Source organism: Bos taurus, chromosome 1 (assembly GCF_002263795.3).
Source record: "Bos taurus isolate L1 Dominette 01449 registration number 42190680 breed Hereford chromosome 1, ARS-UCD2.0, whole genome shotgun sequence".
NCBI classification, from domain to species: domain Eukaryota; kingdom Metazoa; phylum Chordata; class Mammalia; order Artiodactyla; family Bovidae; genus Bos; species Bos taurus.
The window spans coordinates 47,477,113-47,490,386 of record NC_037328.1 but is presented as its reverse complement, the minus strand read 5'-3'; positions in this window follow the sequence as shown (position 1 = coordinate 47,490,386).

Below are 13,274 nucleotides of genomic sequence, written 5' to 3'. Positions count from 1 at the left end.
ACCTTCAACTTTAAAATAGGATATTCAGTTGAGTGTTCTGTTCTACTTTATAGACTTGGAAATCACTGAAATATCAAGAGTAAAGTACAGAACACAAAAGAATGTAAGGATATGAGCAGATAGATGCTAAATCACATGTCCTTAATATTAGTTTATTTCACAACCGAAACATCAGTTAGAAAATTGTTAAGACACTAGCATCACTTGAAAAAATAATTCAGAGAAAGATACTGTTATGAGCCACCACTACACTGGAAACAAGATTTTGTAGCTGTCTTAGCTAAAAGGGTACTGTCTACAGATATTTTAAAAAAAGGAATTAAATAAAGGATAAGTTCCCATAGTCTTGATACAATTCCAAGTGAATTTGACAACAGATTATAAACACTATGAAGGTTTCTAAAAAAATTAAAACTAGAACCACATAATATAGTTCATATAATCTAGCAATCACACTTCTTGGTATGTATTCAATGAAAATTAAAGATACCAAAGAGATGTATGCATTCCCATGGCCATGGAAGCATTACTCAAAATAGCCAAGATACGTAAACAACCAGAGTATCCATCAATAGATGAATGGATAAATAAAATGTTGTATGTATAAACAATGGAATATTATTCAGCCATGAGGAAAAAAAAAAAAAAAAGAATAATCTTGCCACTTGCAAAAATGTGGATGGGCCCTGAGAGTATTATGCTATGTGAAATAGACCAGGCAGAGGAAAACAAGCACTGGCTGATATCACTTACGTGTTAAATCTAAAAATAAAGTCAAACTCACAGAAATAGAGAGTAGAAAATTGTCTGCAGGAGCTGGGGACTAAGGGAAATAGATGTTGGCCAAAGGGTACAAACTTTCAGCTTTAAGATCTGAGGATCTCATGTAAAACATGGGGAAAGGAAAGGAAAGTGAAGTCACTCAGTCATGTCCAACTCTTTGCGACCCCATGGACTGTAGCCTATCAGGCTCCTCCATCCATGGGATTTTCCAGGCAAGAGTGCTGGAGTGGATTGCCATTTCCTTCTCCAGGGGATCTTCCCGACATGGGGAGTATAGTTGATAACTCTGTATAGCACAACTGAAACTTGCTAAGAAAAATTACTCATCAGCTCTCCCCCAAAAGATAAATATATGAGTAAGTAGATAGGAGGAATCTTTTCACATTATTCCCTTCTATCAAAATCACCAAGATGCATACTTCACATATCTAACAATTTTATCAATTATACATCAATGAAATAGATATATATTTTTAAAGTAGTCAAAATATACATACTACAGCTCAACTATGCTTGAAACCAGAGAGGAGGATATGACTAAGATACTGCCCTTGTCTTCAAATAATTTACTACAAAGAAGTAAGATCTCATATGGTAAGAGTCAAAATGACAGCTTCATGTCTTTATTATTCTGAGAATATTCAAAAGTGAATAATGTCCAAAATAAATTCATTCATTCAACAAATATGTATTGAACACCTACTATGTGCCAAGAATTATTTAGGTCCTGGGGAAACAAAGAAAATGAAACATCTACCCTGTATTGTAGTTGGATGAGACTGACAAAATTGTTTTTTACCTTTAAAAAAAAAATTGACTTAGCCCTTTGTGGTAGGGCTAAGTGCCATGGAGAAAATAAAGCAGGATTAGAGAGAGAGAGAGTGGGGTGAGATGGTCCAGGATGGAGTGCTCTTTCACACAGTCAAGGAAAAGTCTATCAGAGAGGCTGACTTTGAAAAGAATAAATACTGAAACATATGGATATCTGGACAAAAGATATTCAAGGACAGGCAAATGGCAAGGTCAAAGTATACCAAAGAATAAAGGATAGAGAATGATATCATTTGGGTAGTAGAAAAATCAAATAATAAATGTTTCTTTGACTTTTACACTCAGTGAAAAAGAAACCTATTAGAGAGCTTTATTCCCAGGAATGACTTAACAGACCTTTAAGTCAGATTTTTAATGGACTCCCTCTGGTTGCTGTATTGGGGAAGGGAATGGCAACCCACTCTAGTATCTAGCCTGGAAAATTCCGTGGACAGAAGAGTCTGGCAGACTATAGTCCATGGGGTCACAAAGAGTTGGATACAACTAAGTGACTGAGCATGCCCACACTGGTTGCTTTACAGTGAAAAGATTATGAGCAACTAGTGGAAGTAGCAAGAGGAATGTAGCAGTCTGGGTCCAATGAGGAGACACAAAGCACATAGCAATGTGTAAGTTTAATATTAATAATTAATACCTCTGAATCAGTAATAGAAAAGTAAGTATAAATGAAGTAAAGAGTACCCTAAATGATAAGGGCTCTAGGAAAAGACCTAAGGAAAGACAAAAGTGGAAGGGTGGCTTCCTCCTTTCAAATGAGCATCATACCATATAGAGGAAGGTATGATTGCAGTCCACTGGATGACCAAGAAGTTCACTGGTTTGCCAGTGCCAAGACTGATTCACAAGCACTGGGCAAACATAAAAACAAACCCTCTGGGGAACAAAAAAGACAAACCTGATATGCCCTCTGGGCACGCAGAGGGAGTCAAGAAGTTGCTGCAGGTGGAAGGTCAGGAACGTGCAATGTCCATATTGGAAGGGCAGCAGGAAAGTGGTCAACCCAGAAAAGACCATTTGGGCACATGAGTGACCAGATGTCCCCACATGCCCATACCAGTAAGAGAGCATATGACAAAAGTAAAAAGCAGAAATAGACTACATGTGAATCAAGAAAAGAAGAATTTCCTCCTAAAATGTCCCTCCGGCATCTTCTACTGACAGAGCAAAACATCATGTGCCCCATAAAGGAGAAATGCCTAGAGTCTAGACCATTGTCACAGATCGGGCATGAAGAGTGGATTTGTATTTAAATATAAGAAGTGTATAACTGTCTTAAGCAGTTAGGGGGAATTGAAATAATTTTAGAAAAGAAAGGATATTAGCTTAAACCATAGTGGTAGCAATGCCAGTGACATAAGACAGTTAAGTATACAGCCAACACATTTTCTGATTCAGGATGCAATACAAAAAAAAAAAAAAAAAATTGGAGAAAAGTACTTTTGATCTGATCATCTAGAATGAGTTTATTGTATATTATTGGGATGATTATGAAATAAGCAGTTTTGGTGGGGGGGACATATTTGGACATAGATATGAGATGCTTAATAGATAAACAGATCAATATGTTGAAGGCAATATAGAAGTATTTGAACTTGACACAAAAATATGTGCATCATCAAAAATAGATATTAAATGCAAAAGTTGGAATGACATAGATAAATTAACAAAAAACTAAAGATAATAGATACTAAGACTTCAGATTTAGATAAAAAGAAATGTTTTATGTCACTAAGTTGTGGTATGGCTTGTTATGCAGCAATAGATAATCCTTACAGATAACATAGAGATAATGACTTTGAGGTTTCCTGCTAGAAAAGTAATAGCAGTTGAAGAAAGTTACTGGGCCAAAAGATGTCTTTAAATTGCTGGAGTAAATTAAAACATATTTTGTATGCTATTGGAAATTGAAAAAGATAAAACAATAACTTTAGAATATAGTGCCACTGAATATAATTTTCATACACTATCATTTCAACTACTATATTTTGTATTACTCATTGGCAGAAAACTATGCCTTAATCATATTTGAAAATACCTATCCTGGCTCACTATATTTATTAAATGTTCAATATGCAATTCCAATGTATTGATTTTCTTCCTTGTGAACTCATTGCACTAATTTTCATACTTTGAACTCAAATTCTGTAAACATTGAAGAGACCTGGGGTTTCTCATCCAGTCTGCAGATACTTGGTTTACTCTCTCCTACTCTCTTTATACTCATCGAGTTTCAAGGCTTTAAATAACATCTATTCTCTGACATCTCCCACATTTATATCTCTAGTCCTGACTTTTGATCCAGAGTTAAACATCAAACTGATATTTTGACAACTCTACTTGAATATAGGTATCTCAAAGTTAAGACTCCCAAACAAAATTCCAGATATTCCCCCAAATGTGTTTTCTCTCCCATCCCAGTAAATGGCAATTCCACTTATTCCAGTTGCCTGGAGCAAAAAACGTGACCAAACTACAAACTCAGCACATCAGCAAATTCAATTTGTTCAACCTTCAAAATCACTGTGAAACCATTGTTTTCAACCTTTTTCACATTAATAAGCTGGGTCAGGCCATCCTCATCGTTTGTCTGAGTCACTATCAGCTTTTAACTCATCGCCCAGCACTTGTCTTTTCTCTCCTTACATTCTGTTTCGCACTCAGCAAGAATATAATTCAGATCATGCCACTCACTCTTCTGGCTCAAAATGACATCCTACCCACTCATCTTTCAGAAAAAGTCAACATTCTTAAAATTTATCTCTACCCAATATAACCCTCAGATTAACTTCTGCAGGCACCTACTCCTCTCCACCACCCTCACTGCATTTCAGTTACATTAGCCTCATTGGTATATTTATGAGTAGGAATATTTCTAACATGTCTCCACTTCAGGGACCTTGTGCCTTATTCTCTCTGCCAGAAATATTCTTTCCCTAGGTATCCACATACCACCCCACACCCCTCAAATATTTTACTTTGCTTAGCACCCTTTCATAGTCACTAGAATTCCTCCCTCCCAATTACAGTGTTCCCCATCCATTGACACTGCTAAAATTTTTCTTCACAGCCCTTATCATCATAGTACATATGTACATATATATATACATATATATATATATATATATATATATATATATATTTGTTGTTGTTGTTGTTGGTTTTTTTTGGGGGGGTTCATATGTCAGACTATAAACTCCATATGGACAGGGATTTTAGATTATAGCTGACGCTTAAACAACACAGATTTGAACTGCCCAAGTTCACTTACATGTGAACATTTTTCAATAAGTACATACTATACAATCCAAACCACCACTATAGGGGAAGAGAGTACTGGCTCTAGCTTCCAGGACTTTTATAATAAGAGCTTCTCTCATAGCTCAGTCGGTAAAGAATCTACCGGCAATGCAGACCAGGGTTCGATTGCTGGGTCAAGAAGATTCCCTGGAGAAGGAAATGGCAACCCACTCCAGTACTCTTTCCTGGAAACTCCCATGGATGGAGAAGCCTGTCAGGCTACAGTCCATGGGGTCGCAAGAGTCAGACACGACTTAGTGACTAAACCACCACCACCACCATACAATCCAAGTGTAGCTGGACCTCTGAATGCAGAAACACAGATACTAAGGGCTTATTGCAAAATTATATTGAATTTTCAACTACACAGAGGTTCAGCACCTCCAACCTCTGAGTTGTTCAAGGGTCAACTATATTTGTTCACTGCCATATTCCATGGCACCTGATGTATTATATAGATGCTCAAATATTTTTTTTTAAGGAATGCATGTGAAGAATAACCCAAGAACTTGTTGGAAAAGAATATTACTCTGCTATCCAATGAAAGGATTCCTCTACATTCTGACTTTATGGATTTATTTTGCTGTCGTATACTCCTTAGCTTGTTCCACTCTAACAGGGACATCTCATGGTTCCAGCTTTGTAATCCAACTAATTATTAAATATCTCTATCTAGTTATTTATACAGACTGTAACTCAAACTTTGGGTATATATCTGAATTCTTCACCTTCTATTTCAAGGAGCTATGGTACCTATTTTTAAGTTTTTGTCATCACCATTTTCAAATTTAAAAATATTTACCCTCATCCTATTGTATTATTTATTTGACTTTTATCTCACATTATACTGAAAGTTTCATAAGAACAGAGACTCATTTTTCCCTTTGACCTGCTTCAGAATTTTTAGCATATTGACTTAAAAAGAGATGAAAATAAATATTTATGAAACAGAAATATATTATAGATAAGTTATGAATACCTGTTATACACAATATATCTGGTTTTGTATATGTGTCATTACAGAAACTAACATAGAAATACTATATTATAAGTGGAATGAATAAATATACCAACATAATAGAGATAGGAAGATATTAAAAACTCTCAAGTGCCTTTTTTGGTGAAATCATGGTAACCTCTCCATTCTCCCCATTTTGATTCTATATTATGAAAGCTGGCCAAATACCAATATATTATCTTATATGTTTTGGTTGAAGAATTAGGATGAATATTTTTACTCAGAGTAGAGTCAGTTCTAAGGCCTGAAAATGATAGTGGCAGGGCTGCTGCTGCTGCTAAGTCGCTTCAGTCGTGTCCGACTCTGTGCGACCCCATAGACAGCAGCCCACCAGGCTCCCCCATCTCTAGGATTCTACAGGCAAAAACACCGGAGTGGGTTGCCATTTCCTTCTCCAGTGCATGAAAGTGAAAAGTGAAAGTGAAGTCACTCAGTTGTGTCTGACTCTTCGCTGCCCCATGAACTGCAGCCTTCCAGGCTCCTCCACCCATGGGATTTTCCAGGGTGGGGTACTGGAGTGGGGTGCAATTGTCTTCTCCGAGTGGCAGGGCAATCACTTTCAAAATGTCCTTCCCTCAGTCCATGGTAATAGTCAACTTAGCAACTGCAATTCTGGTGGCATAAAAGACCAGGCCAGGAAGAATATATGAGCTATCAAGATGCCTGCTGAAGAACAAGATAGGTAAAGATGAATAAATACTTATTCCACAAATACCTAGAATAGAGCTGTCCTAGGCTTCCACCCCATGTATCCTTATGGAGAGACAGATACCAAAGTAGAAATATTTCTAAACCTGACTCTGTTTTCCAGTCTCATTAAAAACACCAAGCATGCCAAAATTTAGCCCCATGTGGGTGCTAACTTTACCTTCTTTCTGAATATTGGGAGCTTCACTGAATGGCACTTACACACTGTTGTATTTCACATAGTATATATAGCCAATACATAGCTAGTTACCTTCTCTTGAGAAGTAGAATGAGGCCAGAGTGAAGGAACCAGTGAGCTCCTATCTATTAACATTATCAAAGAGTTGGTTTCATCTTAAACTTAGTATCAACTATATTTTCATTATTTTATTAACAAGCATTATTTTATTACCAATAAATATATGAAATAGCTACAACATTTGTTTAATAGTTACTTTTCCCTAATTAATGTCATAATCAGTCTTCCAACTCATGTCTAACAGCCTTTACATCTTTAGCTCTTTACCTGCTATCACATATGTTGAAAAGAGTGTTTGAAAAATATCATTTATTCAATCAACAAATATTTTACAATTACTCAAGGTATTTCAACTAGTATGCCAGATCTACATGTAAAATGCTGCTCATGATTTCTGAAAGTCTATAATATAGTAAAGAATATATATAATTCTTTTATCTTAATGATTGCTTTCCTGTAACACATTTAAATATTTGAAAACAATGTGTTCTCCTGAGCAGTTTACTATTCCTTCCCCAAACTAAAAATCTGATTACCCAATGGATTTAGTTGGCACATTGTTTTTCACAGATGGCATAGATGTTTTCAAGTTATCAAAAACTCTCGTTTGAGTAGTGCAAATGAATGAGGTAATATTTTAATGTGCAGGGTTGTAGTGAAAGCTTAAAAGAAAATGTATGTGTAAATGTGTGTAATTTATGTCACTAAGTAATTTAATATAGTCTCATAAATTCAATGTTAAAGTCTATGTTGAAAACATTCAAATTTTTATTATTAATGCTTTGCACTACCTAGATTTCTAGTAATATTTCTAAGTGCAAACATTACAGTAGATGTCCTGCTGCTGCTGCTGCTAAGTTGCTTCAGTCGTATCCGACTCTGTGCGACCCCATAGACGGCAGCCCACCAGGCTCCCCCATCCCTGGGATTCTCCAGGCTAGAACACTGGAGTGGGCTGCCATTTCCTTCTCCAATGCATGAAAGTGAAAAGTGAAAGTGAAGTCGCTCAGTCGTGTCCAACTCTGTGCAACCCCATAGACAGCAGCCCACCAGGCTCCTCCGTCCATGGGATTTTCCAGGCAAGAGTACTGGAGTGGGGTGCCATTGCCTTCTCCGGTAGATGTCCTAGGACACCCAATTTCAGCAGGTCTACAATTGATTATTTTGCCTTCTAAGCACATTTCCGATAACTTTTCTATTTTGCCATATTCTTCCCTGACATTTAAAATCAAAATATGTGGGAAATTGGCCAAGATGGCAGAGTAGAAAGACCTCAACTTCACCTTCTCTCATGAACACAACAAAATCACAACTATCTGCAAAACAACCATAGATGAAAAAGACAGAAACCTACCAGAACAAATCCTCTACAATTAAGACATAAAGAAGGAACCACTAGATGGGTAGGAGGTATTATACTCACAATGTAATGAAATCCCATAGCCCAGGCTGGGCAACCCACAAACAAAAGAATAAATATATTGCAGAGGTTCTTCCAAAGGAAGGAGAGTTCTGAGACCCATGTTGGGCTCCAAGCCCAAGGACCCTGTACTAGGAAGATAAGCCCTCAGCCTTTGACTTTGAAGCCAGAGGGCTTAGTTTCTAGAGTCCCAAAGGACTGAGGCAAATGCAGAGTTTACTCTTAAACGGGGACTTGATAAAGTCTCACATGCTCCAGGACCCAGAATGAAAGAAGCAATTTCATAGGAGTTTGGACCAGATCTATTTGCTGACTCCCTGTTTGCAGTGTCTCCCAGGGAGGTGAGAGGCAGCTACAGCTGACCCCAGGGACATTTACACTGATGGCAGCCATTCTGGGGAGCTCTTTTTCTACCGTGTGGACACTGGTGCTGGCGGGTACCATTGTGAAATCCTTTGGCTAGTTCATTAGTCACAAGACCTGGTCCTACCTAAGAGCTTATAGGCATCAGTTCTGGGATGCCTCAGGCCAGGCAACTAACTGGGTGGCTACACAAGCCCCACCCATTAGGTGACAGGCTGCCTAAAGACTTCCTGAGACCACAGCCACTTCCAGATATGCCTCTAGATACCCTACTGCCCACCAGAGAACCAGGACCCATGTCTACCCACCAGTGGTCAGGAATCCCACTCTAGCCTTTGGACCAGCCTCATCTACCAGAAGGCAGAAACCAGATGCAAGAAAACCACAATCTCATAGCCTGTGGACCCAGCGTACACACAGCAGGCCAGACACTGCCCTGGGATCACTTGGGTTATGGCCCTGCCCACTAGCAGGCTAACACAAGTTTTGAGAGATTGCACATCCCCCTATTTGATTGTGTCAGAGACTTGCCTTACCCAACAGTAATCTAACACATGCTCTGGAATTCCTCAGCCCTGAACCCAGACTACAGGAATCAGCTCTGCCCACCAGTAGTCTGCCACTAACCTTAAGACCTGCCTTCACCCATCAATAGGTGAACCACAGCCTTAGAATTTTCTTGACTCTGATTCTACCCACCAGTGAGCCACCATTAGCGCCAAATCACCCAAGAGGTTTGCAGTCGGCTGACTAGTGATCAGGCCCTGCTAACCAGCAGTTGGCAGCCTCTGCACAAGGCAGGACCTGGCAACCAACCAGACTAGGGGCCAATCAAGCCCACACTGTCATCATGCCGCAACAGAAGAACAAAGGCATCCCTCACAGGGGGAGTCCCTAGAGCATACAGCTTGGGTGATGAGAGGGGAGCAAAAAGAACACAAATATGCTGGTGAGGATGTCAAAAAAGGGAACCCTTGTACACTGCTAGTGGGAATACAAATTGATGCAGCCACCATGGAAAACTTTATGAAAATTTCTCAAAAAACTAAAAATAATTACCATAGAAGCCAGCAATTCTACTCTTTGGTATATACTTGAAAAATAACAAAAACACTAATTTGAAAAGATACACACATCCCAATATTCATTTGTTCAGTTGCTCAGCATGTCTCTTTGCGACCCCATGGATAGCAGCACAACTTCTCTGTCCTTCACCACCTCCCAGAGCTTGCACAAACTCATGTCCATTGTGCTAATTATGCCATCCAACCATCTCATCCTCTGTCATGCCTTTCTCCCGTCTTCAATCTTTCCCATCATTAGGGTCTATTCTAATGAGCTGGCTCTTCACATCAGGTGGCCAAAGTGCTGGAGTTTCATCTTCAGCATCAGTCCTTCCAATGAACACTCAGGGTTGATTTCCTTTAGGATTGATTGGTTTTCTCTCCTTGCAGTCCAAGGGACTCTCAAGAGTCTTCTCCAACACTATAATTGTAAAGCACCAATTCTTCAGCACTCAGTTTTATGATCCAACACACATTATACATGACTACAGGAAAAACCATTGCTTTGATGATACAGGCCTTTGTTGGCAAAAATACTGTTTTTGCCAATGTTTATAGCAGCATTATTTAACATTTCCAACATATGGAAGAAGACGTGATGCGCACATGCACACACACACACACACACACACACACGCACAGGAACACTACTCAGCCATTAAAAAAGAAAGTTTGCCATTTGCAATGACATGGATGGACCTGGAGAGTAACATGCTGAGATAGTCAAATAGAGAAAGACAAATACTGTATGACATCATTTACCTGTGGATTCTAAAAAATGCAACAAACTCTTGATCAACAAAAAAGAAACATCCTCACATATAGAGAGAACACACTAGTAGTTAGCAGTGTGGAGAAGGAAGGGAAAAGGGGCAGTATAGGGGCAGGGGACAAAATGGCACACACTATCATGTATACAATAAGCTATAAGGATATATTGTACAATACAGGGAATAAAGCAAATATTTAATAATAACTATAAAGGAAGTATAACCTTTAAAAATTGTGAATCACTGTATTGTATGCCTTCAAAATATAATATTGTAAATAAACTATACTTAACTCAATCTAAAAAAGTCAAAATATGTAGCCATCCAATCAACCTCTTAATTTTTACCATAATTCTTCAAAAAATGCCATGTCAAATATGTTTATTCTTTTTTATTTTAATTAACCTATTTATTTGGTTTCTCAATAAGCAGATTTAAAATGATAATACATTAAAATGTATGGCATTATTAGAGAGATAATCAAATGAAAGAGAAGACAAATATCATATTCTGAAACTATCATACCTTCCCTTAACTTGGACTCATTTGCTCTATTATTATGCCAACCCTTTATAATCCATCCTGCCCATAACCCACAGACTAATTTTTCTAAAATATAATAATGACACATTATGCCAGTTGTTTGCTTTAAATGTTTCAGTGACACCCTATTGCCTATGTAAAAAATACGTAAATTCTCAGTATATCACTGAAAGTTCCTCCCCCATCTCCTTTCCTCTGTTTAGAAACACAATAGCCTATCATCCTCCCAGACAGAACCTACCCTACAACAAAATGACTTCCATTTCTCTAGACATCTCTTGAGCTTTACCAGCTCCAATATAGTGTTTCCATTTACAACATTCTGTCTCTCAAAATCTCATGCATCATAGACACCTACCCAAATCATGCACTATATAAAGATATGGTCTTTCTCTTCCTGGAGACCCACAGTCCTTAGGGTTAATAAATAGTGCTCTTACAGTACAAAATATGTTGCCTTGATTTACAGTAATTTTAAAATATATCTTCTCCATTATTTTACTAAAAGCTCATTATAAAATGTTTTATGTACTTCACAGGACCCAAAGGAGAAAATTAAACATAACTTGCATAGTAATATTTAATAAATTTATAATTATGTATTGTATATGATGTGATGAAGTTTTTGCTGAAGCATGTAACCTTTTGTTGAAAAACAAACCTCAGTTCTGCTTATGCTCACTGCTGCTGCTGCTGCTAAGTTGCTTCAGTCATGTCCGACTCTGTGCGACCCCATTGATGGCAGCCCACCAGGCTCCCCCATCCCTGGGATTCTCCAGGCAAGAACACTGGAGTGGGTTGCCATTTCCTCCTCCAATGCATGAAAGTGAAAATTCAAAGTGAAGTCACTCAGTCATGTCCGACTCCCAGCGACCCCATGGACTGCAGCCTACCAGGCTCCTCCATCCATGGGATTTTCCAGGCAAGAGTACTGGAGTGGGGTGCCATTATGCTCACTATCCAACACTAAATTATGTCAAGCAATGATTTCTACAAAGTGATCCTTAGTGAGGATCAGCCTGCAGTAAAGTTCTACATGAAACTGTTAATGACCTCACAAGCTGGCATATTAGAAGAGAAAAATGATTCCAATAACTTCACCACTACAACCTGACATTTGTAGTAGCATTTACAGTCTTACTGAGAAAATCTCTTATCTCACAAAAGCAGAAGTCTACAAGAAAGGCAGTGAGAAAGAATGAAAGTTGTTCAGCAATCTGCTAGGCTGGTAGGAACCTAGGTGTCAATCACCTAATGCAATTAGATGGAGATTATTGGAGAAGGAAATGGCAACCCACTCCAGTGTTCTTGCCTGGAGAATCCCAGGGACGGGGGGGCCTGGTGGGCTGCTGTCTATGGGGTCACACAGAGTTGGACACGACTGAAGCGACTTAGCATTCCTTCAAAGCCTTGGGAGAGAGCTAAACTAGAGAAAGTTCATACCAGTAGATAGTACTATTCAGATTCTGAAACTCTATTTGTCTGCACATCACTGATGGAGAATTGGAGATTAAAAAAAATTACTTCTGTTATAGTAAAATACCAGATGACTATACCTATAAGCAGTAATATAAACTCTAATGAGTAGATACAAGCAATTGGCAAACTAAGGCAGAACAGGAGGGTCACTTACCATGACAAAGCACCATCCAGAGACTCAAAATTGTAATTGCAACATCAATTGCCAAACATAATTTATTAATATGTATTTGTTAATATTTAACACATTTATTCAACTAGTGCTCATTTTTGTTAGTTTGTTCTCTTTAATTTAGGGGGTGGACTTGTTTTATTTCAAATACACACAATTTGTGCCATGAAAATGTGTTTAGTAAGACACTGGTCTTGACAGGGAACCATGGGTATAAATGTAATCATATGTTTTAAAGTAAGTGAAGTAAAAGTTGCTCAGTCATGTCTGATTCTTTACGACCCCAGGAATTTTCCAGGGCAGAATACTAGAGTGGGTAGCCTTTCCCTTCTCCAGGGGATCTTCCCAACCCAGGGATCGAACCCAGGTCTCCTGCATTGCAGGCGGATTCTTCACCAGCTGAGCCACAAAGGAAGCCCAAGAATACTGGAGTGCGTAGCCTATCCCTTCTCCAGCAGATCTTCCCGACCCAGGGATCAAACTGGGGTCTTCTGCATTGCAGGTGGATTCTTTACCAGCTGAACTATCAGGAAAGCCAGATTTTAAAGTAAAGAGGATGTAACTTGGAGCTCTCTATGTGGGGTCCAG